This window comes from Choloepus didactylus, chromosome 1, assembly GCF_015220235.1.
Source record: "Choloepus didactylus isolate mChoDid1 chromosome 1, mChoDid1.pri, whole genome shotgun sequence".
NCBI lineage: Eukaryota > Metazoa > Chordata > Mammalia > Pilosa > Megalonychidae > Choloepus > Choloepus didactylus.
The window spans coordinates 72,612,506-72,637,052 of record NC_051307.1 but is presented as its reverse complement, the minus strand read 5'-3'; the positions used below and the strand labels follow the sequence as shown (position 1 = coordinate 72,637,052).

General features: G+C 35.9%; 1 protein-coding gene across 16 annotated transcripts in view; it reads right to left on the bottom strand.

The window, feature by feature from the left end:
* The window catches only part of BBX (BBX high mobility group box domain containing), a 312,533-nt gene that overhangs the window by 200,943 nt on the left and 87,043 nt on the right, over window positions 1-24,547 (bottom strand). Inside the window, exon 1 of one of the 16 annotated variants that reach the window (XM_037835083.1) lies at window positions 11,211-11,229. The exons of the other annotated variants lie outside the window; for them this stretch is intronic. The gene's annotated coding sequence lies outside the window, so the exon portion shown is untranslated. Of the gene's footprint in view, window positions 1-11,210; window positions 11,230-24,547 lie in introns of those variants that run through there. 16 annotated transcript variants of the gene reach the window in all.

Genomic DNA, 24,547 nt, shown 5'->3' with positions numbered 1-24,547 from the left:
TTGTACACATTAATATCAAAAATGTCTGATGATTCATCTGAGTAATGAGATCTAGAATTGGATGATTCAATCGTTACCCAGCGCTGTTAAAGAAAACAACAGCTAGAAAGAATGAATGAAAGTATTAAATGGTCTCATATGACATCACATAAGATACTACTCATTCACTCATTATTTTTGAAAATGAGGATATGGATGAAAGAATAAAGCCAGATATCTGAAGCCTTCTACAATACTTTCAAATTAAATGCCTATGTTTTAATTACATTTTATGAAAAAAGCATACAAATCCAAAACATGATGAAATAAATGGAACAAAAGTCTATTCTTAATTATGGTAAAAACAGGCAACTAACATCATTAAAAATACTGCTTTAAGAAAATCTTAAAGCATTTATGATATATTCTTATATATTTGCATGCTTTTTCTTCATATACGTCCATATATTTCTTCATATACATCCATATAAATATTATAAAACAAATGAGCAAAAACTATAAAGTAAATAACAATAAATAAATTTGAAGTAAATAAATTGATACAAGCACAAAAAATACATCTATTTTGTATGCCAAAGTTGGAAATAAGAGTCCACTAATTTTGACAGTGTAGGTTTAATTCTTATTTTAGTTTTAAGATCTGTTTACTATTTTTTTAAACGCAATTTTATTGAGATATATTCACATAACATACAATCCTTCAAAGAGTACAATCAGTTATTCATAGTATCATATAGTTGTGCATTGATCACTACAATCTTTGAACATTTTCATTACTCCAAAAAATAAAACAAAAATTAGAATAAAAAAGAACATCAAAAACATTCCATTCCTCTCCTCCCCCCATTGTTCATTTACTTTTTTTCCACATGCATTGTTTTTTTTAACTTCATTAAGAAATTAAAAAACAAAAAAAATTTCAAACAAAACCAAAACAAAGGAATAAGAAAAAACAACTTAAAATAACTGCATTGCTTCCAACATGATCCTATCCTACCCCACAACCCTAAGAAAATAAACAGACTATAACCCAACAAAGGAATAAGAAAAACAAATAACCTAAAATAATTACATTTCTGCCAACTTGTTCCGACCATACCCCCCCTAGAATTAACAAACCATAGTTGTTCCTGAATTCTCATAACATTAAGTTTACCCTCCATAACTTATCTGTTCTTATTAGATTATTGTTCCCCCTTCACTATTTGTTGTCTATCACTAGGTCCCCTACATTCTATATTATAAACTATTTATTTTATATTTTTCACAGAGTTCACATTAGTGGTAACATACAATATTTCTCTTTTCGTGCCTGGCTTATTTCGCTCAGCATTATGCCTTCAAGGTTCACTCAGGTTGTCATGTGTTTCATGACCTCGTTCCTTCTCACTGCTGTGTAGTATTCCACTGTGTGTATATACCACATTTTGTTTATCCACTCATCTGTTGAAGGGCATTTGGGATGTTTCCATTTCTTGGCAATTGTGAATAATGCTGCTATGAACATTGGCATGCAGATACCTGTTCGTATCACTGCTTTCAGATCTTCCGGGTATATACCGAGAAGCACAATTGCTGGATTGAAGGGTTAACTCTATACTTAGTTTTCTAAGGAACCACCAGACTGTCTTCCAGTGTGGCTGTAGCATTATACAGTCCTATCAACAATGAAAAAGAGTTCCAATTTCTCCACATCCTCTCCAGCATTTGTAGTTTCTTGTTTGTTTAATGGCAGCCATTCTAATCGGTGTGAGATGATATCTCATTGTGGTCTTAATTTGCATCTACCTAATAGCTAATGAAGATGAATGTTTCTTCATATGTTTTTTAGCCACTTGTATTTCCTCTTCAGTGAAATGTCTTTTCATACCTTTTGCCCATTTTATAATTGGGCTGTCTGTACTACTGTCGTTGAGTTGTAGATTTCTTTATATGTGCAAGATATCAGTCCTTTGTCAGATACATGGTTTCCAAATACTTTTTCCCATTGAATTGGCTGCCTCTTTGCCTTTTTGACAAATTCCTTTGAGGTACAGAAGCTTTTAATTTTGAGGAGTTCCCATTTATCTGTTTTTTCTTTCGTTGCTTGTGCTTTGTGTGTAAGGTCTAAGAAGTGACCTCCTAATACAAGGTCTTGAATATGTTTCCCTACATTATCTTCTAGGAGTTTTATGGTACTGTCTCTTATTGAGGTTTTTAATCCATTTTGAGTTAATTTTTGTATAAGGTGTGAGGTAGGGGTCCTTTTCATTCTTTTAGACATGGATATCCAGCTCCCAGCTCCATTTGTTGAAGAGACTGTTAGGTCCCAGTTCAGTGGTTTTGGGGGCCTTTTCAAAGATCAGTCGGCCATAGATCTAGGGGTCTATCTCCGAATACTCAATTTGATTCCATTGCTTGATAGGTCTATCTTTGTGCCAATACCATGCTGTTTTGACCATAACTACACCTATTTTAATTACTGTTCAATAACTTATCACCTGTGATGTAACTACTGATAGGTAAAGTGGGGCTGGGTAGGTGGGTGGAGGTGGCTATGCTGTATCCAACAGGGGTTTTTAATTTTAAATCAAGTCTAACAAAGAAATCAGCCAGCAGAGCAGGGACCAATTTAGATGCTGAAGATCCTAAGACAACCTCCCTTTGAGATCTCTAATAGCCAAACTTAGAGAATTTGGCTTTTATGTGGCTATTACAAATGCTTACATGAGTAACTTCAAAAAAGCAGTTTCAGCATAAGCTGTTCTGCATTTAAATTATAAGAGCTTCACAAAGTATTTTGATTTGATGGAAATGGATGGCTGTTGTTGTGTCAGAAAGGCAGTAGGACTGCAGGGGGAAATGCCTAAAAATGTGAACACAAAAGTCTGCTGAGTAGTGACTTGAATGTGCCCTTAGACCAAAGCCTGTGCAAATTTTTGTCTAAGCTGCCCCGTACTATCTGTGCTCTCTGGGTCCCACTTTAGCTTCATCCAAGTCCTCTCCACAACCCCACCCACAGTGAGCCTTGGATTTCTGAATTCCCATGAAAGCTGCCACTGCCTCACTAAGAAACTTCCTTTCCATTTCCAACGCCTCTGCTGCTAACCCATGACAGTGCCTCCCACAAGATGCACACCTAGCCAGTTCTGAACTGACAGAGTCCGGGATTCCCTCTGAAAAACCTCATCATAGTAGGTGGGAGAGCCATCTATTAAATATCTATTATTTGCCTCTTATCACAAATAGCATCTGACTTGGCATCTAAAATCCCTATCTCAAACATCCATTAACAACCACTGAAATATCCTGAAGCAATTGGCTTTCTGGCACAGCTCACACACTAATTCTTGGGGTGCTGTGTTTTCAAAAGCTTATTTTACTGAAAAAGGTAAGATGCCACTTCTAACAATGAGGAAAACTCCCAATTAGTGTTAATGTCCAGTATAACATTCAAAGGCACATCATGGCCAGGTCCCCTTCTATGTAAACACTGTGTTTCACACCCTGATTTCACTACTACATCGTCAGTGTGGAAAAGACTCCAAGGTAACCATGTTGCCCACTTACATGGAAGAATATTTAATTCCCATGAATGACTGCTTTTCTGATGTTTTCATCAATTCTTTGGGTAACAGATTAAGCTTTAACTAACTCATTTTCATACATACCCCTAATTCAATCAAGCTCAATGAAAGTCATTCTGAACTGCAATTATTTGCGAAGGAACAATTACATTTGAATGAAAAAAAGGTTTCTGGGCATGGTGCACATCCCTCTCCATTTATGGAGCAAGAATAACAACAAAAATGTCCAAATTCCTAGAAAAGGAAATAGATGTTTCCTTATCCTCTTGAAAATAGAATACTCCTGCTTTTACACCTAAGGAAAACAAAACGGGGAACCTAAGAAAACAAATATTTCAATTATTACTTTAAATTATGTTTATGCTTTGAGAGAGGCTACATTTGTAGTCTGGTCAGCACGACCTCTGCAAACCAAAACAGGACACATATAAAGAGTTCTAATATCCATTCTTCCATGAAATCTTCATCTGGCTTCCTCTGTTTTTATATCAATATAGATTTCAACCTCCAATTTACAATGCAGATTTTCCAAAAAGATTTTCCTTGCTTTAAAGCTCCCTCTTCTCCTTCATGTGAAAAAAATTCCTATCTTTCCTTAGCTCATGCATTTATATACTACATGGTTATAAACTTCCATATTTGTAAACTTAAATACAAACTCTAAGCTCTTACTTCAGCATACTAACTATATCATATTTATAGTAAAAGAAAAAAAAATTCTTGTGGATTTACCTAAAGCCTTCTCTGCCCTGTGTGTGCATAAGATCCCATACTACCCCCCTCCCCCATTACCCTATACTCCTTTAATCTCCTCAATGGAAGCATCAGACACATTATACAGTAATGCCATACTGAGAATGATGTGGTCATACCAGCTGTTATACAATTTGGCCAATGAATTCCATGCCTCAGGTCACTGTGGTCCACCAAAGAACAAAGGATGCTTATCCTAGAAATGATAAACTAGTATCCTGAGTTCCAATTAAATAATTTGCCAAGATAGAATAATCTTCATACAGACAGATAACTTTGAGGACAGATCGTTATACACGCACGCACACGAAAGAAATAAACTAAAGAAATGCACGCGCACGCACACGAAAGAAATAAAGAAATGCACGCGCACGCACACGAAAGAAATAAAGAAATGCACGCGCACGCACACGAAAGAAGTAAACTAAAGAAAGTAACAATATAAAGTATGAATAAACACATTTTTGTTCAATAACCTGCCTGTCTTTTATAATTGAAGCCTAAATCACAGATATTTCACAGGCATTTCTGGCCAGACACCAGTCTTAAACTGAAATTACAACTGTCAACTATATAAGAATGCAAATCTGAAATACCAATCTCTTTCTCACCTTCCCACCGCACTCTTGTACACTCTTCCTGCTGGACTCAGAACAGAAGCTCTGTTTTCTGGATGTTGATTATCTATCTACTTGGCTAATCACATACAAGAAATACTACAAAATAATATAGAGTAACAGATAATGAATGTGAAAACGGTAGGTAAGGAATTCAAAAAAGTCAGAATGATCAAGATCTTTATGCAGGAGATGAATAAAGCCAGAACTTGAAAGATGGGTGACCATTTGGGATACAGAGATTTAGGATAGAAGAGGGTGTTCCAGGCACAGGCACAGAATGTCTATTGCTTAGAAGGAATAAGAGGCAGATTTAGTTAAACTGCAGGGTTCGCATCAAAAAAGTTGGATACAAAATATGGGCAAATGAGGAAAATATGTGATTTGGTATTTTTTCTCTCCATAACCTCATAACTAACAGAGTAAGGTTAGCCACATGATGTTGTAGAAAGCAGACTGTGCTTAGGGGGGCTGAACCCTGCATCCACCACTTAATATCCTGCAATTGTGGGCCAATTCCTAAAAGCCCTTCATTCCTCATGAGAAAAACAGGGTAACAATCCTTACCTCTAGGGGGTTGCTATAAGAATTATTAGAAGATATTATAAATGCAAAGAACTTGGCATATAGTAAGTACTCAATAATGTCAGTAATATCTCACTAGAGTTAAAAACTAAGTGTTAGAACAACATTTAGTAAAGTTACGTTATGAACAAACGGAAGTTTGCCATGAATATTCTTATAGCATTCAAAGGCTAATTGCTACCTTCGCAAATGTGTTTCACTGTACATTTCATTTTAATTTAGATGGTTTAACATATGTTTAATTCTGACAGTCTGAGCAGCCACTTTTTACCTCTACCAATTTCTATGTACATTAGATAATTTGATAATGTGGATATTTTATTACAATTATCATGTCCATATGACTGTTGCTTTAAGGACCGTGGTGGAACCATGAATTTGTATAGTTTCCATAACTAGAGGTAGAACATAAGTAGGCATTAGTCTAGTCAGAAGGCTGAGCAGGGAGGCACTGAATGCCTCTTTTATAATTCCATGAACTATATAAATGTGCCTTTGACCTTCTCAGGCAGGGGAAATTACACATTTGAGGCAGAAAGAGTTTCACTTCCAGGAAGATTACAAAAACAGGCTTGCCAGCAGCTACCACACAGGAACAACAGAAGGGAACCCCCAGGTACTTTAGGAAGATTCATTAGCTCAGTCAGGCACATTGAGTGCTGAGTTGGAAAATAAAGGTTAAAGTAATCCCAAACCTGTAGTCTACCCTTTAGGATTGTTCAGCTCAAGTAAACCCTAATCTACATACTTGAGGAATTAGCCTATTACTTAAAGGAGGGGCTCTGTGAAACCCACTAGAGGAACCTCTGCTCAGAACTACCTTGTCCTTTGACATAGAGGGGTTCCTGTGGCTACTTTCACATCAGCAATAATATGCAATATAAAGAGAATCAAACTCTTAAAAAACAAATTTAGTCTAAAGTCACTTGATTAAAAACTCCATAATCAGCAATTTACATAATTCTAAATGGAAAACATTTTGTTACAACAACGATACTGGTCTTTCTCTTTTTGCCTTTATTAAGTTGGAAAAAAGGCAATTTAAAAATATAAATTCACAGATTTATTTTGTGATATTATTAAAAGTACAGTTCTATTAAAAACTATATTGTGATTTTAAAAAAATGTACGATCCAGAAAGAGTCCCTTTCAGGTGTGCTGATTATATTTGCAGGGACTAGCTTAGCAGCAGAAAAGACTCTCGTTCCAGACATGTTAATAGCTCAAGAATATTCCTAGTATGAAGACACAAGGGAATCTGCTCAAGTGACCAACAATAAATTTCAATAGGCTCCTTTAAAAATTATTTATCCACAAAGCAGTTATTCCTGGGACAAATAATACCATTCAGTAATCGGCTATTTAAAATCAGAAAGCTGTAAGAAACTTGCCTTGGGGAAAAAGTGAAGATAGTCCAATAGCAAATTGTCCACAGCTGAAATCAAGTTAGACCCAGAAAGCTTAGGTAACTGGACAAAAGACAGCCAGCTCATTTGTTACCAAGCTGGGACAACACCCCAGTTCTCCATATGCTTTTCCTATAACCCTACAATACTGCCCTTCTGGGAATTGCTGTGATATCCTACTAAATATCCGTGAGATCATGGGAAAACAGAATGTTGAAGGTAGATGAGAGTTAGAGGCTACTCAATTTCACAACAAGCTAGAGGCAGAGAAAGGCTACAATCCAGGTCTCCTGCCACAGATTAGAACATTTGCCCCTAAACCACACTGCTCTTCTGGAATATTATCAACCAGTTTGATCTGTGGTTTGCCACACATAAAACAGCAGTGAGGTCTAGACAAAATTACGTTAGATCTCTATTCTTGCTGTGGCCCTCTACAGCAGCTAAGTTTAGCTGGAAAAAGATCATTTTTAAAATGGCCATTTCACTCTCAGTGTTAAATCAGTGTTCTAGAACACTTCCCCTTTTTTTAGGCCAAGGGAGAGAAAGATGCCTTTTCAGTATGGAAGTGAGGATATAATATAGTTCTATATTTAAAGATTCTTATAAGTAACTCAGAATAAAAGAATAAATTAATTAACTTTGTTCTAATAGAAAAAAAATATTGACTAGACAATGACAAGCCAATGCTGGTTGAGAATGTATGAAGAGCAATTCTCCCTTAAATTCTCACTCCACCAGAAACATCTACTATCATTTAAACTTCTGTCTTCCAGTAAAATTAAACATATATGCTGGTTAACCAAGATGGCATGTAAGACGTTCCAGGGAGCGGTTCCCCCACAGAATGTTTGAACAACTAGCAAAAACTAGCAGAACCATCTTCCTGAAAACTCCAGAAAATGGTTAAAGGGTTGCAGTAATTGGCAATGCCGTATAAAGAAAACAAAGCTTTAAAAACAGTAGGAGAACCTCAGGATGCACTTCCTGGCCCGAGCATTGTTCCCCTTGTGTGGAAATAGCCTCCAATCCTATTTTGGGTCCCTAGTCTTGTTCCAGGAGAGAGCAGAGTAACTCCTCTGGGCATACGGGGATGCCTGTATGTCAGAGTCAGCCTGAAATGCTGAACCAGCAAACTCCTCTCTGGCTTGCTTTCCCAGAACTTGCCCTGCAGTTAGCTTGCAGATCATTCCTGTCTGGCTTGCCCTCCCAGAAGCTGCTCTGCAGTTAGCTTGGAGACAGCTAAAGCAATGTAAGAAACACTTAAGTTTAAAGAGTCCTGGGGCAATGGATTACCAGCTTTAAATCATACCATACAGCACCCAGGAGGTGGAGAAAGTCTATTTCACAGGGAGTAGAGGGGACGTTCAAATTCCTGTAAATGGAAGAATTCCTAAGGCCAACTGGAAGCACAAGTCCAAGACAAGGGCTCAACAGAACTCGACATTTCACACTGGCCTAGGCTGGCCTACTTGACAGAAGGGTAGAACTCTGAAGGGGAGCACTTGCCAACACAAAGCCAATTTGCAAAGATTGTGAAAGGTACTTTTTGTCTTGGTTTGTTTTTGTTAGCTCCTGGCACCAAGAAAATCTCTCATATAGCAATAGCTGGATATAAACTTAATGAACAGACAGCTCAGGAACTAAATCTCAGAGTCAACACTTTAAAATATGTATAGTGTGCAACAAAAGATTACGAGACAAACAAAAAACAGGAAATGATGGCCCATCCAAGAAAAAAGGTAAAAATCCAGAAAGCATCAATGATGAAGACCAGACGTTGGACATACAGGACAAAGATTTGGTTTGAAACACACAGCATACAAAGATATAATGTTAAACAAGTACAACAAAAAGGAAAAGGATGGAGAGGTATAAAAATAGTTAATGTGTATGTGTATGCTTTTCAAGTTAAGTTGGTATCAAATCACCAACTTATAGATTTAAGATGTTAAATATAAGTCCCATGATGACTGTGCTGGTTTGAATGTATTATATCCCCCAGAAAAAGCCATATTCTTTGATGCAAACTTGTGGGGCAGACATATTAGTGGGGATTAAGTTGGAACATTGAGACTAGGTTGTTTCCATGGAAATATGCCCCACCCAACTGTGGGTGATAACTCTGACTGGATAATTTCCATGGAGGTGTGGCCCTGCCCATTCAGCATGGGACTTAATTAGTTTACTAGAGCACTATATAAGCTCAGACAGAAGGAGCAAGCTTGCTACAGCCAAGAGGGACACTTTGAAGAATGCACAGAAGATGAGGGAGTAGCTGCAGGTGAGAGACAGTCTGAAGACGGCCGTTGAAAGCAGACTTTTGCTCCAGAGAAGCTAAGAGAGGACAAATGCCCCAAGAGCAACTGAGAGTGATGTTTTTGAGAAACTGCAGCCTAGAGAGAAATGTCCTGGGAGAAAGCCATTTTGAAACCAGAACTTTGGAGCAGATGCCAGCCACGTGCCTTCCCAGCTAACAGAGGTTTTCCGGACACCACTGGCCATCCTCCAGTGAAGGTACCTGACTGCTGATGTGTTACCTTGGACACTTTATGGCCTTAAGACTGTAACTGTGTAACCAAATAAACCCCCTTTTATAAAAGCCAATCCATCTCTTGTGTTTTGCATTCCGGCAGCATTAGCAAACTAGAACAATGACCATAAAGAAAATATACGAAAATATATACAAAAAGAAATGAGAAGGGACTCAAAATGGTACAATATAAAAAGTTAAATAAATATGAAAGTAGGTATTAATGAAAGACTTGAGGAACAAAAAAGGCATAAGACTTACAAAGACCAAACGGCAAAATGGCAGAGGAACATACTGCATTATCAGCAGTTAATTTGAATGTAAATAGATTGAACTCTGCAGTCAAAAGCAGAGGCTGGTAGAATGGATAAAAAAGCATGACCCAAATTACGCTGTTTACTAGAGACTCACTTTAAATTCAAAGACAAGTTAAGTTTGAAATGAAAGGATGGAAAAAAGACCATGCAAATAGTAACCTAAAGAGAACATACCAGATAAAATAGACTTGAGGTGAAAATCTGTTACTAGTGACCAAGAAGAAAATGTTATCTACTGAAAAAGAAGTCAATTCAATAAGAAGATAAAACAATTTAAAATATATATGCACCTAATAGTAGAGCCCAGATATATATATATGAAACAAATATTGACAGATTTTAATAAGGGAGAAATAGATGGTTCCATATTAATAGTAGGAGGCTTCAATATACAACCTTTGATAACAGATAGAACATCTCTACACAGAAGATCAGTAGGGGAAGAGAAGACTTAAATGATGCTATAAACCCATTACACCTTATAGTCCATATATAGAACATTTCACCCAACAGCAGCAGAATGCACATTCTTTATTCTCATTCTCTAGGACAGACCATATATTAGATCATAAAACAAGTCTCAATAAATTTTTAAAAATTGAAATTATACAATGCATCTTCTGCAATCACAATGGAATGAAGTTAGAAATCAGTAATAGAGGGAAAACTAGAAAATTCACAAATATGTGGAAACTGAATAATGAATTCTTAAACAACCAATGGGCCAAAGAATTCACAAGGGATATTAGGAAATATCTTAAGGCAAATGAAAACACACACAACATACAAAAACTTATTGGATGCAGCAAAGGTACTACTAAGAGGGAAATTTATAGCTCTAAGTGCTTGCATTAAAAAAGAAGAAAGATCACAAATCAGAGACCTAACATCACAACTAGAGGATCTAGAAAAAGAAACACAAACTGAATGCAAAATGAGCAGAAGGAAGGAAATAACAAACATTAGAGATAAGTTAAATAGAGAATTAAAAAACCCAATGAAAACAAAAGTTGGTTCTTTGAGAAGGTCAATGAAATGGACAAACCTTTACCTATACTGACAAAGGAAAAAAAGAGAGGATGTAAATAACTAACATCAGAAATGAAAGGGGAAACATAACTCCTGACTTCATTGAAATAAAAAGGATAAGATACTATGAATAATTCTAAGCCAAAAAATTAGATAACCTAGGTGAAATGAACAAATGAACAAATTCCTAGAAACAAAAAGCTATCTACATTGATTCAAGAAGACAGAAGGTCTCAACAGATGAGTAACAAGGAGAGACTGAATCAGTAATCAAAAACCTCCCAACAAAGAAAAGCCCAGGACCACGTGGCTTCACAGGTGATTTTTATCAAAACATTTCAAGAAGAATTATCACCAATCTTGCTTAAATTCTTCCACAAAATCGAAGAGGAGGGAATACTTACTAACTCATACTATGAGGCCAACATCACCCTACTGCGAAAGCCAGATATTGATACCTAAAGAAAAGAAAATTAGAGACCGAAAGCCATTGTGATTATAAATGCAAAAATCCTCATAAAATCTTTGCAAACCAAATCCAACAGCAAATTAAAGAATTTTACAGCATGATCAAGTGGGATTTATCCCAGGTAGGTAATGGTGGTTTAATACAAAAAAATCAATTAATGCAATAATTAACAGAAGAAAGGGAAAAAGCTGCATGATCATCTCAGTTGACACAGAAAAGGCATTTGAGAAAATCCAGCACACCTTCTTGATAAAAACACTTAGAAAACTAGGAATAGAAGATTACTTCCACATGATAAAGGGCATGTATGAAAAACCCACTGCTTACACCATCATCAATAATGAGAGACTTACAGCCTTCCCTCTAAGGTCAGGAACAAGACAAGAATGCTCACTGTCACCACTGTTATTCAACATTGTACTGGAAGTTTTAAGCAGAGCAATTTTGCAAGAAAAAGAAATAAAAGGCATCTAAATTGGGAAGGAAGAAGTAAAACTTCCCCTATTTGCAGATGACATGATTCCATATGTAATAAATCCTTAAAAATCTACAACCAAGCTACCAGAGGTAATAAATAAAGACAGCAAACTAGTGGGGTACAAGATCGATGCACAAAACAGCTAATATTTATATATAGTGATTAAAAAAAACCTACAGAGGAAATCCAAGAAAAATTTCCATTTCAATAGCAACTAAAAGAATTAAATATCTAGGAATAAATTTAACCAAGGATGTAAAGGCCTTGTACATAGGAAACTACAAAATATTGCTAAAAGAAATTTTAAAAAGCCCTAAATAAAAGGAAGGACACTCCATGTTCATGGATTGGAAGACTTCATTAAGATGTCAATTCTACTCAACATGATTTACAGATTCAACACAATCCCAACCAAAATCCCATTCTTCTTGGCAGAAATGGCAAAAAAAACACAAAAAAACAAAAAAACAAAACCCCAAAATAACCACATCAACTTTATATGGAAGAATAAGGGGCACTAAATAGTGAAAACTATCTTGAGAAAAGAAGAACAAAGTAGGAGGACTCACACTTCCCAATTTTAAAACTTATTACAAAATCAAAGTAATCAAAACAGCATGGTCCTGGCACAAGGAAAGATAAAAAGACCAGTGGAATCGAACTGAAAGTTCAGAAATAAACCCTCTTATCTATGGTCAGTTGAATTCTGTTAAGGGTGCTAACTAAGTCCACTCAATTGGGAAAGAAGAATGTCTTCAACAAATGGTACTGGAAGAACTGAATATCCATAAGCAAAAGAATGAAAGAAGACCCTATCTCACACCATGTACAAAAATTAACTCAAAATGGATCAAAGACCTAAATATAAGAACCAAAACTATAAACCTCTATAAGAAAACATAGAGAAGCATCTTCAAGACCCTGTATTAGGCAATGGTTTCTTAGACTTTACACCCAAAGTATGACTAAAGAAAGAAAAAAGCAGTAAATGGCACTTTATCATGAAAGTAAAAAGACAACCTACAGAATGAGAGAAAATATGTATAAACATAACTGATAAGGGTTTAATATCCAGAATAAATGAAGAAATCTTATAATTAACAAAAAGAGAAACAAGTCAATTAAAAAATCGGTAAAAGTCTTGTGTAGACATTTCTCCAAAGAAGATACACAAATGGCTAAAATGACATAAAATGATGCTCAATATCATTAACCATTAGGGAAATGCAAATTTAAAAATACCAATGAGATACAATTTCATACTCACTAGAAGGGTTACTATTTCAAAAATGGAAATAAGTGTGGAGAAGATGTGGAGAAAAAGGAATACTTGTTCATTGTTTGTGGGATGTAAAATGGTGTAGCTATTGTGGGAAACACCCTGGAAGACGGTTTGTCAGTTCCTCAGAAATTTAAGTAGAAAACTACCATAGGAACTGACAATTCCATTTTTTACTTTTATACCTAAAAGAATTGAAAGCAGGGACTCCAACAGCTATTCGTGCACTGATGTTCATGGTGGCATTATTCACAACTGCCAAAAGACAGAAGCAACCCAATGTCCATCAACTGATGAATGGATAAACAAAATGTGGCATATACACACAATGGCATATTATTAAGCATTAAAAAGGAATGATGTTCTAATATATGTGACACCATGGATCAACACTGAAGACAACATGAAATAAGCTAAATACAAAAGGACAAATATTATACAATCTCGCTGATATGAAATAATTAAAATAAGCAAATTCATAGAATGAGAAACTAGAATATAAGTTACCACAAGTCAGGGTGGGGGTAGGGAATGGGAAATTAATACTTAATTGTATAGAATTTCTCTTTGGGGTGATGGAAAAGTTTTGGTAATGAATGGTGGTGATGGTAGTACAAAACTGTGAATGCAATTAACAGCATGATTTATTTGAACGTGGTTAAGAGAGGAAATTTTTGGTTGTATATATGTATGTATGTATATATGTTACTAGAAAGAAAATTTTAAAAAAACCATGGGATTATCCAAAACAAATAGTGAACTCTAATATAAACAGTGGACTATAGTTAATAGCACAACTATAATAATATTCTTTCATCAATTGTAACAAAGGCAACACACTAATGCAAAGTGTTAACAGGAAATACTGTGTAGGTTGGAGAATATATGGGAACTCTGTATTTTCTGTATAATTTTTCTGTAAAGCTACAAGTTCTTAAATTTTCTTTTTTTTTAATTAAACACATGCCTTACAATAACAACCTCTACAGAATAAAGGCTTTACTGGTAATTAATCCTCAGTAAATGCCCTCTGTATTAGTAGCTACTGTCCCTACGGCAGTCAATATTTAAAGTAATACCAAATGTTTAGTCTGAATTAAGCTTCATTTTGTTTGTACAATATTCTACTTTAAAAAAAGTAAAATACTCCTAGAAAGAAAGAAAGAAAGAAAGAAAGAAAGAAAGAAAGAAAGAAAGAAAGAAAAAGACTGAAGGATGTATTCTCCAAGTACTATTGGCAGACAAAAGATTTATGCCTCTGTCCATAATTCCAGTATAGTGATATCCACAGCCCAATGTTATACCACTCCAGGAGGCACCAAATACATGGAACACAAGATTAATGGTAAAAGGTGTATCCTGCACCAACCCTAGAGCCACCTATAATAGCCATGGTTCTCAAAATTGCTAATAAGTATTTTGAAATTTTAACTTTTCATGGTTAACAAAATCTGATTTTGTCACCTTTCAAGTTAAAAAGTAAACTCAATGCAGAAGCCTCATTCAAATGGAGTAATAATAAGCCACAGAGCTGTATTTTTATATACTGGCTTTTCTGAAGCACAAAATAATAGATAAATATGTTTTGCCTACCCAGCATATCCTCCCCTATTTTCTGGGAAATACACTTTGATTTGGAGGAAAATTCTCCTCCTCACTCATAGTCTGTTTGTTTTGAATGGGACTGACCTGATTTCTACTCAAGTCATAGGCATAGAAACATCACCCAAATTTGGCCAATCAGCTAATTCCATCACCCTGGATACTGGGATTAATTGAGGAATGGGCATGAAACCTGAATTCAGACACAGCACTTTTAATAAATAACAGACATGTTACATTTTCTTACTACCCTAACATGAGAGCAAAAAAGTAGAAGGATTTGCAGTTTTGCTGTAATAAGAAAACAAGAAGATAAAAAGCACTGAACCATATACATACTGTTTCAAAAAAAAAAAAAAATGAAATGGAGTACTGATTTATTTTACTATATTTTGAGTGCTAACTTCAACAAACATTTCAAAATTTTTGGCACATCACAGCATTCAATAAGTCAAGATGTTTATCTACTGCTATACTACTAATTTCTTCAATTTTTTATATTTTCTATAAAGAAAAGTTTCAGATTTCAACACAAACACTGAAAACTGGTAAATATTAATCTGAATTCTCAAACTAGGTCTAAGAACATTTCCAACACTTGAAATTTGCTATGCACACTGGTATTCTTACCTATACTTAAGTGGTTAGTGATACACAATTCATAATCCATGCAAGGTTATGGCCTGGAATTAATTTTCCTTAGATTTAGTAGGAAAAATAAATAAATGGAGTTGTTGGTAACAGTGTTCTGCTTAGGTGAGAGGTACCATACCTCTGGTGATATGTAAACAATTTTTAAAGAATTAAATGTATCAACATAAAAAATAATATATATAATGTGTTTACATGTGAGCATGCACACCACAAAGTACCCAAACTTCAAAGTACTGAGGTCTATAGTTACTCAGATTCTAGACAGAATGCTTGCTGCAATTTAAAAGCAAACAAATAACTTGTTTCTTAGTTTGGAGATAAAATGGATACAAAGAATTGAATATCATTTAAATGTAAATTCAGACCTAGGATTTATTTCCAAACATCAGCCATATCAACACAGCTCTTACAGTTTTCTAGAACTGTCAAAGCTTGTTACGTCAACACTGCTAAAACTGAACTTCAATTATTCTATTTTGGGGGTGAACAGTAACAGGAAGAATAGCAATTCACCTTTACATTCTCATTCTAGCAAGTAGTCCACAGTCTTCAATGAATCTAGTCAGTAATAAGAGTTTCATTACGAATTTTTGGAAATCTTAAAGTACTCAAGAAAATTGACATATTTGTTGTCCCATGTAGAAGAAGGTTCTTAAGATACAGTCTGTACCAAAAATCAAGTATATGTGCTTACAGTAAAATCTGCAACACAATTCAATACTGTTTCTAATGAAATAACTTTTAACTTAATTTACTAACTAGGTCCCCTTTATCCCATACCTCACTCTCATTCCCCTTTCTCCCTCCAAAGAAACCACTAAAAAAGTGGTTTCTTTGGAGGGAGAAAGGGGCTGGGAGAGCTGAATATCCATATCCACCCTACACAAAAATTAACTCAAAGTGGATTAAAGACCTCAACATGAGGCAGTACCATAAAACTTCTAGTAGATAATCTGGGAAAACATCTTCAAGATCTTGTACTAGGAGTTCGCTTCTTAGACCTTACACCCAAAGCACAAGCAACGAAATAAAAAATAGATAAATGGGGGCTCCTCAAAATTAAAAGCTTCTGTACCTCAAAGGAATTTGTCAAAAGAAGAGGCAGCCAGCTCAATGGAAAAAAAATATTTGGCAACCATGTATCTGCTAAAAGACTGATATCTTGCATATATAAAAGAAATTCTACAACTCAATGACAATAGTACAAGCAGCCCAATTATAAAATGGGCAAAAGATATGAAAAGACAGTTCTCTGAAGAGGAAATACAAATGGCTTAAAAACACATGAAAAAATGTTCACCTTCACTAGCTATTAGGGAGATGCAAATTAAGACCACAATGAGATATCATCTCACACCGATTAGAATGGCTGCCATTAAACAAACAGGAAACTACAAATGTTGGATAGGATGTGGAGAAATTGGAACTCTTATTTATTGCTGGTGGGACTGTATAATGGTACTGTCACTCTGGAGGACAGTCTGGAGTTTCCTTAGAAAACTAGATTTGAGTTACCCTTCGATCCAGCAATTTCACTTCTCGGTATATACTCAGATGATCTGAAAGCAGTGACACGAACAGATATTTGCACACTGATGTTCATAGCGGCATTATTCACAATTGCCAAGAAATGGAAACAGTCCAAATGTCCTTCAACAGATGAGTGGATACATAAAATGTGGTATATTTTCATACGATGGAATACTACATGGCAGTAAGAAGGAAAGAGGTTGTGAAACATATGACAACATGGATGAACCCTGAAGACATAATGCTGAGTGAAATAAACCAGACACAAAAAGAGAGATATTGTATGTTACCCTAACGTGAACTGTGTGAAAAATGTAAAATAAATATTTTATATTGTAGAATGTGGGGGACCTGGAGAAAGACAGCAACTAGTGAAGGGGGAACAATAATCTAATAAGAACAGGTAAGCTATTGAGGGTAATCTCAATGTTATGGGAATGCTCAGGAATGACAACGGATTGTAAATTTTCTAGGGTATGGTAGGAACATGTTGGAAGCAATGTAGTTATTTTTTTTTCTTACTCCTCTGTTTTGCTTTGTTTGAAATTTTTGTTTTTCAATTTTTTGATAAATAAAGTTAAAAAACAACAATAACAAAAAACCTAGATATGAGGTTTGCTGTCCTCAAATTTTCTTCACAAATCTCCCCTCCCCAAAGGTCCCTCACCCCAACACAAGAGTGTTCACTTTCTCTCTACCATCTTCCACATCAAAACTTGCTCTTACATGAATGACTGGAATGTTTACAATATTAACAATCTAGGAAGTAAAATTTACATGCTAACAAGCATTATGTCAAGAAATAAATCTCTTAATGTGGAATAATCATGGTAGGTACATGAAAGCACATACAGATTTGTAAGTTAGCATGGTCACCATATTACCTTTTAGATCACTAAAAGGTCTATGGTCTAAACTTAGTAGTATTACTTGTAAAGAAGAGAAGTATGAAAGTAGAGGATAGGGGTGTCTACCTTAATTGAAATGTATATAAAATGCTTTCAATGCAATATGAGTTAGCACTGTGAAATACCTGAAATGATCAGCATTAGCGGAAATGCACTCACTGTCCAGAAAGAAGGGATGAGAGACCTGCTCTATCTGGAGCTATCTGTCTATATCAGGCAAGGACAGTAAGAACTCAAAATGCCTCTAGACTAGATCACTGAAAAGATTATGGAGAGGGGCTAAACAACTCTGTTGGGAACAGAATAGCTGAAGGAAATGAAAATGTTACTCTGGAAAAGAAGTGTCATTTTCCTGTCTTTTCAAGGGTCTAATAAGAAGCATCAGACAAAATGTTTATAGTGGTTTCAAAGTATAAAATTGGAATTAATAAGCAGATGTTTCTAGGAGGCAACCATCAGATCTGTCCAAAAAATGAAGTGAGTTCCTCTTTTGATATTTCTCCTTCAATAGAGATGCTCAAGCAGAATCTTGAGGATTTATTACATGGTAATTCAAGTAAAAAGTCTGATCTCTAAGCCTTATAGTCTAAGAGTCTAAAATTTTAAGAGTCTCAGTTTCCTGAAAACAAAGCAAATGGGAGCTAGAGGCTATAATGCCTGGAATTCATGGTGCCTGGCAACCATGATGCTCCAACCCTCAAATGGGCTAGTGTGATAATATATCAAGGAAAGTTTAGGTTAATTGCATCTTAAATCACCATTAATACTAGTATCAACTAATCAACTAGTTAAGGAATGTGGAACTGATTATATGCTACTTTCTAATCAAAAGATCTTACACATCTTTTTATATTATCAAAAGATTTAATATTAAGACAATCTAATTATCAAATATTAAGCTTATGCTCATACAAGTTCACTGAATGAAATTAATGTAAGAATCAAAAATAAAAACTCTCATTTTATATTTTCATAGAAATATTCTTTGGAATCCAAAGCACTTTATGGACATTCAAAGCTATTGAATATTATTACAGAAATTGGTTATTTCTCCCATTTTATACATTAAAAAACAAAGCTACCAATAGCTACAGTTATACACACAAACTGTACAAATAAGAATACGTCTCCAGAGTACCAATCATTCAACCAAAAGGCTTCTCTAGGGGAATGAACTTTGTGTTTTGTTTGTTTTTTAATTTAGCATTTTATCAACATCCCCAAAGAATAGGCTACTAATTGTGAAAAATCAAAGGACTTTTCTGTTACTCACATTTGACTAGGGATTTTTTTCTAATTTATAACTTACAGACTTAAGTCCACATTTTAATTTCAGTATCTTATGAAATTTGCCTTTAGCATATTTTTCACCAAACTTGCAGGGTAGAGAACGTGCCCTGGAATTGAAGATCATGAGGTTAATATCTTGGTAGAATTAACATACTGTATAACTGGCTTCCTATGGGATTCTTCAATTTTTCCTCTGCCAGAGGAATACTCCCTTTCAGTTAAAATTCCATCATACAGATAACTACTTTGATATTCAGTGAGAAATCTTTTACCAAAGGTGGCTCTTTTTTAGCTGTACATTTCTATTGTGTGAACACTCTTCTGGAGGTTATCCCAAACATCTGACACAAATGCAACAAAAAGCAAACAAAACTTTTATAAGCCTAAGTTTAAAAATCTTATTTCTTCAATAAAAGTGAATGTCAAATAAATTACAAGTAGACACACTTAGACATCCCCAAAACCTGGAAGACGCTAATGAACAAGTATTTAAGCCAGCATTTCTAAGATTCCACCAAAGGTTCCCATTAGGATCTGGAATTGGAAAACATTAACCAGGTTGTGACTGCCACTGCTAATAAGAAGACAACCAGATTAAGTATTCTCAAAACCATTTTCAAATCACTTTGGAATACTGTTGCCTACCATACATAACATATGCAAAAATAAATTTAAAAGTTTAAAAATAAATAAAATTTAAAATAACTTATTTATGTTTCTTGTGGTTAAAAGTAAAATAAGTTTACACCCTGTGCCAGTTTGGATGTATTATGTCCCCCCAAAGCCATTATCTTTGATGCAACATTATGGGGGCAGAGGTATTAGTGTTGACTGGGTTGGAACCTTTGGATTAGGTTGTTTCCATGGAGATGTGACCCACCCAACTGTAGGTGATAACTCTGATTAGATAATTTCCATGGAGGTGTGGCCCTGCCCATTCAGTGTGGGCCTTGATTACTTTACTAGAACCCTATATAAGAGCTCAGACAGAAAGAGCTTTTTGCTTCAACTTAGAGAGACATTTTGAAGATGGATGTTGAAAGCAGACTTTTGCTCCAGAGGAGCTAAGAAAGGACAAATGTCCCAAAAGCAGGAACCCACAGGAACTAAGAGAGGAGCCAGAACACAGCAGATGCCAGCCATGTGCCTTCCCTAGTTTACAGACGTTTTCCTGGACGCCACTGGGCTTCCTTCAATGAAGGTACCCTGTTGTTGACTGCCTAACCTTGGACACTTAATGACCTTAAGGCTGTAACTCTGTAACCAAATAAACCTGCTTTTATAAAAGTCCATCCATTTCTGGTGTTTCCCAAAACAGCAGCATTAGCAAACCAGAACACACCCTTAAGTACCTGCTGGAAAGGTGGCAATTGGAGAAAATTTAATGAGAAAGGTTAAAGAGTCTTTTTTAGCTAAGGAAAATTGACCTGGGACTGTAGGCCACTATGGATAATCCAAAAATAGCAAAAACAATAACAACAAATTCATGCACTGGTGATATTTGCATGTTAAGAGTCCTCACTGAAAATGTCTTTAAAACAGAACCCCCCAAACTTGTCTGAAGTTTTTATTATTATTATTTTTCTTCTTTTTTAGCCAATTCTATGCAAGGAGAATGGTTTTAGCCTAAACATGAAAAAGGAAAACTACACTATGTATCAAATGCAATGCTTGATTAAAATCTTCCAAATGCAAATCGGGCCAAAGGGTAAAGGATGATACTGACTACGTTTTAAAACCTCAAATTTCATGTGAGACCAAGGGAAGAGATGGTTAGTTGGTGCACGACTATATTTTCTTAAATTTAACTCGTAGTTTGTTCAAATACCATAATTACATGGAACTATTAATAGGAAGTGAGACCTGGTACGTTTGCATAGGCTAGTGTGAAATAGTGACACATCCCAAAGCAACTTGGGCAGAGAATAAAATATATAAGCAGGGCCTCCCTGAGGAGCTGGGGGAAAATGCGGAGGTGTTGGGCTTCCTCACCTGGATTGTTGCTGATGTTCTCACAAACACTGAGGACTGACGGTTTGATGTGCTGCGCCCTCTATCATGGAACTTGCCTTTATGAGGCTTGTTACTGCAAAGGAAAGGCTAAACCCGCTTATAATTGTGCCTAACAGTCTCCCTCTGAGTGCCTCTTCGTTGCTCAGATGTGACCTTCTCTCTCTAGCTAAGCCAACTTAGTGGGTGAACTCACTGCCCTCCCCTCTACATGGGGTCTGACTCCCAGGGTTGTAAATCTCCCTGGCAACGTGGGATATGACTCTCGGGGATGAATCTGGACCCGACACTGTGCGATTGAGAACATCTTCTTGACCAAAAGGGGGATGTGAAATGAAATGAAACAAAGTTTCAGTGGCTGAGAGATTCCAAATGGAGTTGAGAGGTCACTCTGGTGGGCACTCTTATGTACTATATAGATAACCCTTTTTAGGTTTTAATGCATTGGAATACATAGAAGTAAATATCTGAAACTATCAAACTGCAACCCAGTAACCTTGGCTCTTGAAGATGATTGTATAGCAATGCACTTACAAGGGGTGACAGTGTGATTGTGAAAGCCCTATGGATCGCAGTCCTTTTATCCAGTGCATGTATGTATGAGTAGCAAAATGGTGACAAAAACTAAATGAAAAATAGGGGGGTGGGGATGATTTGGATGTTCTTTTTTACTTTTATTTATCATTTTTTTCACTTTTTCTGTTACAAGGAAAATGTTCAAAAAATAGATTGGGGTGATGCATGCACAACTATATGATGGTACTGTGAACAATTGTACACTTTGGATGATTGTATGGTATGTGAATATATCTCAATAAAAATGAATCTTAAAAAAAATCTTCCAAATGCCCTAAACCAAGAGACTTATTTGAAACTTTGATTTCTTTTTTTTTTTCTTAACATTTTACTTTCCCCCATCCCACAGACCTAGGATGATCTTCTTCTCCCTTGTAATCTAAACATCACCATTTTTATCCAAGTAGTTTACCATCACTCTCTGCCTGGGGCACTTTGTGATAGATATAATTAGGCAATAGTCTGATGAGCTGAGTAAAAGGAGTGCTTAACTCAAAAGAAGCCCAAGGGCTCAGAGTCCTGGGCAGAGTGACAAGGTGGTATTACCCTACAGTGATGGAAAAGCTGAGTGTCCTGGTGGGTAGGGGTGAGGAGGAAGCTAAACAGAGTGTTCAGTTTATTTGGCAAAGATGCCGCTGGAGGTGTCTTTTACATGGAGAGTTACCTGGAATGAACCAGAAAAACGCTACACGGAATGAACCACCAAGATTTGTAAGTCGTCCAAATCCATACAGGTTGCACGTATGGCTGAGAGATGTCACCCAGTATCCTCCCCTAAGGAGAATGCGGAGAGTGGGGGCTCAAGGTCTGAAATCTCAGGAAGCCCTCACAGACTGCCTTTTGACAGTTCCTCATCTTTGTGAAAAGAATTAGGGAAAAAAGCATGACAGATCAGCACCTCTGCACTTGTCTGACACTGTTAAAAATTTTCAGAAGTTGGTGTGACCTGTTGTCAGGGCATGCTAATCCTGAAGTTCCCTCTCCCTGTAGCATATATAATCCCTCTCCCAATTTTCTCCCTGACTTTCTCTTCCATTTAGAATCCTACACATTTCAAAAGATCTCTACACCCCAAAGCATATTTTACTTACTGAATTTTGTTCCCTTGGTCAGATCATATCCTTTCCTATTTAGAATGGTTTAAAAGTGAAAGATAACCTGACAGGTTTGGCAGGCAGCACACAACGCAAACTCATTAGAACAGAGCAAACCCTGACATCACCTTTCCTATTCCTCACTCCACATATTTAAGTAGTTCATTTCAAAATAACTTAAGCAACCAAAACAATAGCTGCTCCCACCCCTGGCAGGGAGATAAAGGGGAACGGGCACATATTCAAAGGTAAAGAGTAGATGCATTTACTCTGAGACATTTGTTCAATAAATTCATACTTGCATAGACTTCAAAAGGTTTCCAGAGTGCCATTTCCTTTTGCATCAGCCCCTCTGGACTCTAACTACAAAACACAATCACTAAAAAATGCAGATGCCCAGGTCCTTCCTTAAACCAATTATATCAGAATCTCTGGCATCCATAGTTCTGAAAGCTCCCCTGTGATTCTAATGTACAGCAAGGGTTGAAAACCACTATGGATATGCAAGAACTGAAGTGATACAAATTAAGCTTTAAAAAATCGACAATGCTTACAGATGATAAGCTCAGATGAGTGAAGCATAAGGTTAAAATGGTCACAGGTAATATCTAATCAGACTAGTTAGGCTCTTTTAAGTAAGCCTGTACCTCTATCCTCCCAGACATCTCACCTGTTTATCCTACAGGTACAAACATCTCATCAGTTTATACCACAGGCATGAATAGATTTATGTCTCAGGACATGCAATGCATAGTTGTCTTCACATGCACAAAGCAGCAACGATGAAATGCTGTGATGTGTAGGTCAGTCATGCTCTGTCCTATGTCCTCTCCCAAATTTTACAACTGAAAACATGTTTTGTAACACAGCTAACTATTATTAAAGACGCTTTCTATGACTGCAGGAGCAGGGGCGGAAAGAATTTCTTCATGTGCCCACTAGGCTGCAACCAGACATATGCCATGATCATTATTAAGTAGATGGAACATATCAGACACCAATGGTAATGTTTCTAGAAAGAAAAAAATAAACAAACAAAAAACAAAAGTCCCATGCCCAAAAGTTAATGTTATTGTCTTTAACAGTTAAAGTTTAAAAATTAAACAGTTTAAAAGTTTATTGTCTTTAACACTAATAATCAAACGGCAGTGGAGGGGATGGGAGGAAGGGGAATACCCTCTGTGAGACTGCCCAATTTATTTGAACAGTGTCATTTTTTAAAAACATGATCCTACAATGCTGCTGCACATCACGTGCATAACTAGCATTAAGTTAGGAACTACTCTATCTTTGTCCCTATATTAATAGCTGATCCTTCAATGTAGAAACAAGCAGGGATTTATATATTCATAACCAATAGATAATTTTAAAATAGAAGTTTTTTTTTTGTATTTATTTTGGTTTGTTTCCTCCTCATTAGCAATTAATTTGCATTTCAGCTTTCAGCTTCCTTTTGTGAAGAGTTTTTCCCTTACTGAGGAAAACTAGGGAACTTAACTACTCAAATCACCCAAAACAAGATCAGCTCTGCAAATTCCATGCAAAGAGACAGGATAAAATCTTATCGGGGTTAAAAAAAAAAAAAAAAAAAAAAAGCTAAACTACAGTAGAAGCTGCAAGCTTCCCAGAGCTCTGACCAAACATTTAAAAAGTAAACACTTCACAATTATAAAGACATCAAACCACTTCTTTCAAGTAGTAAGGATTAAAGAGGCAAAAATGCTGTTTTTGAGGAACATGCATTTTGAGGAACATGATAGTTTCCTCAAAATTCTATAAAGTTTTAGAAGAATTTAGATAGTCGAAAAAGATGTTTCCCTCAGGTACTAATACATATTATAGACGTTTCTA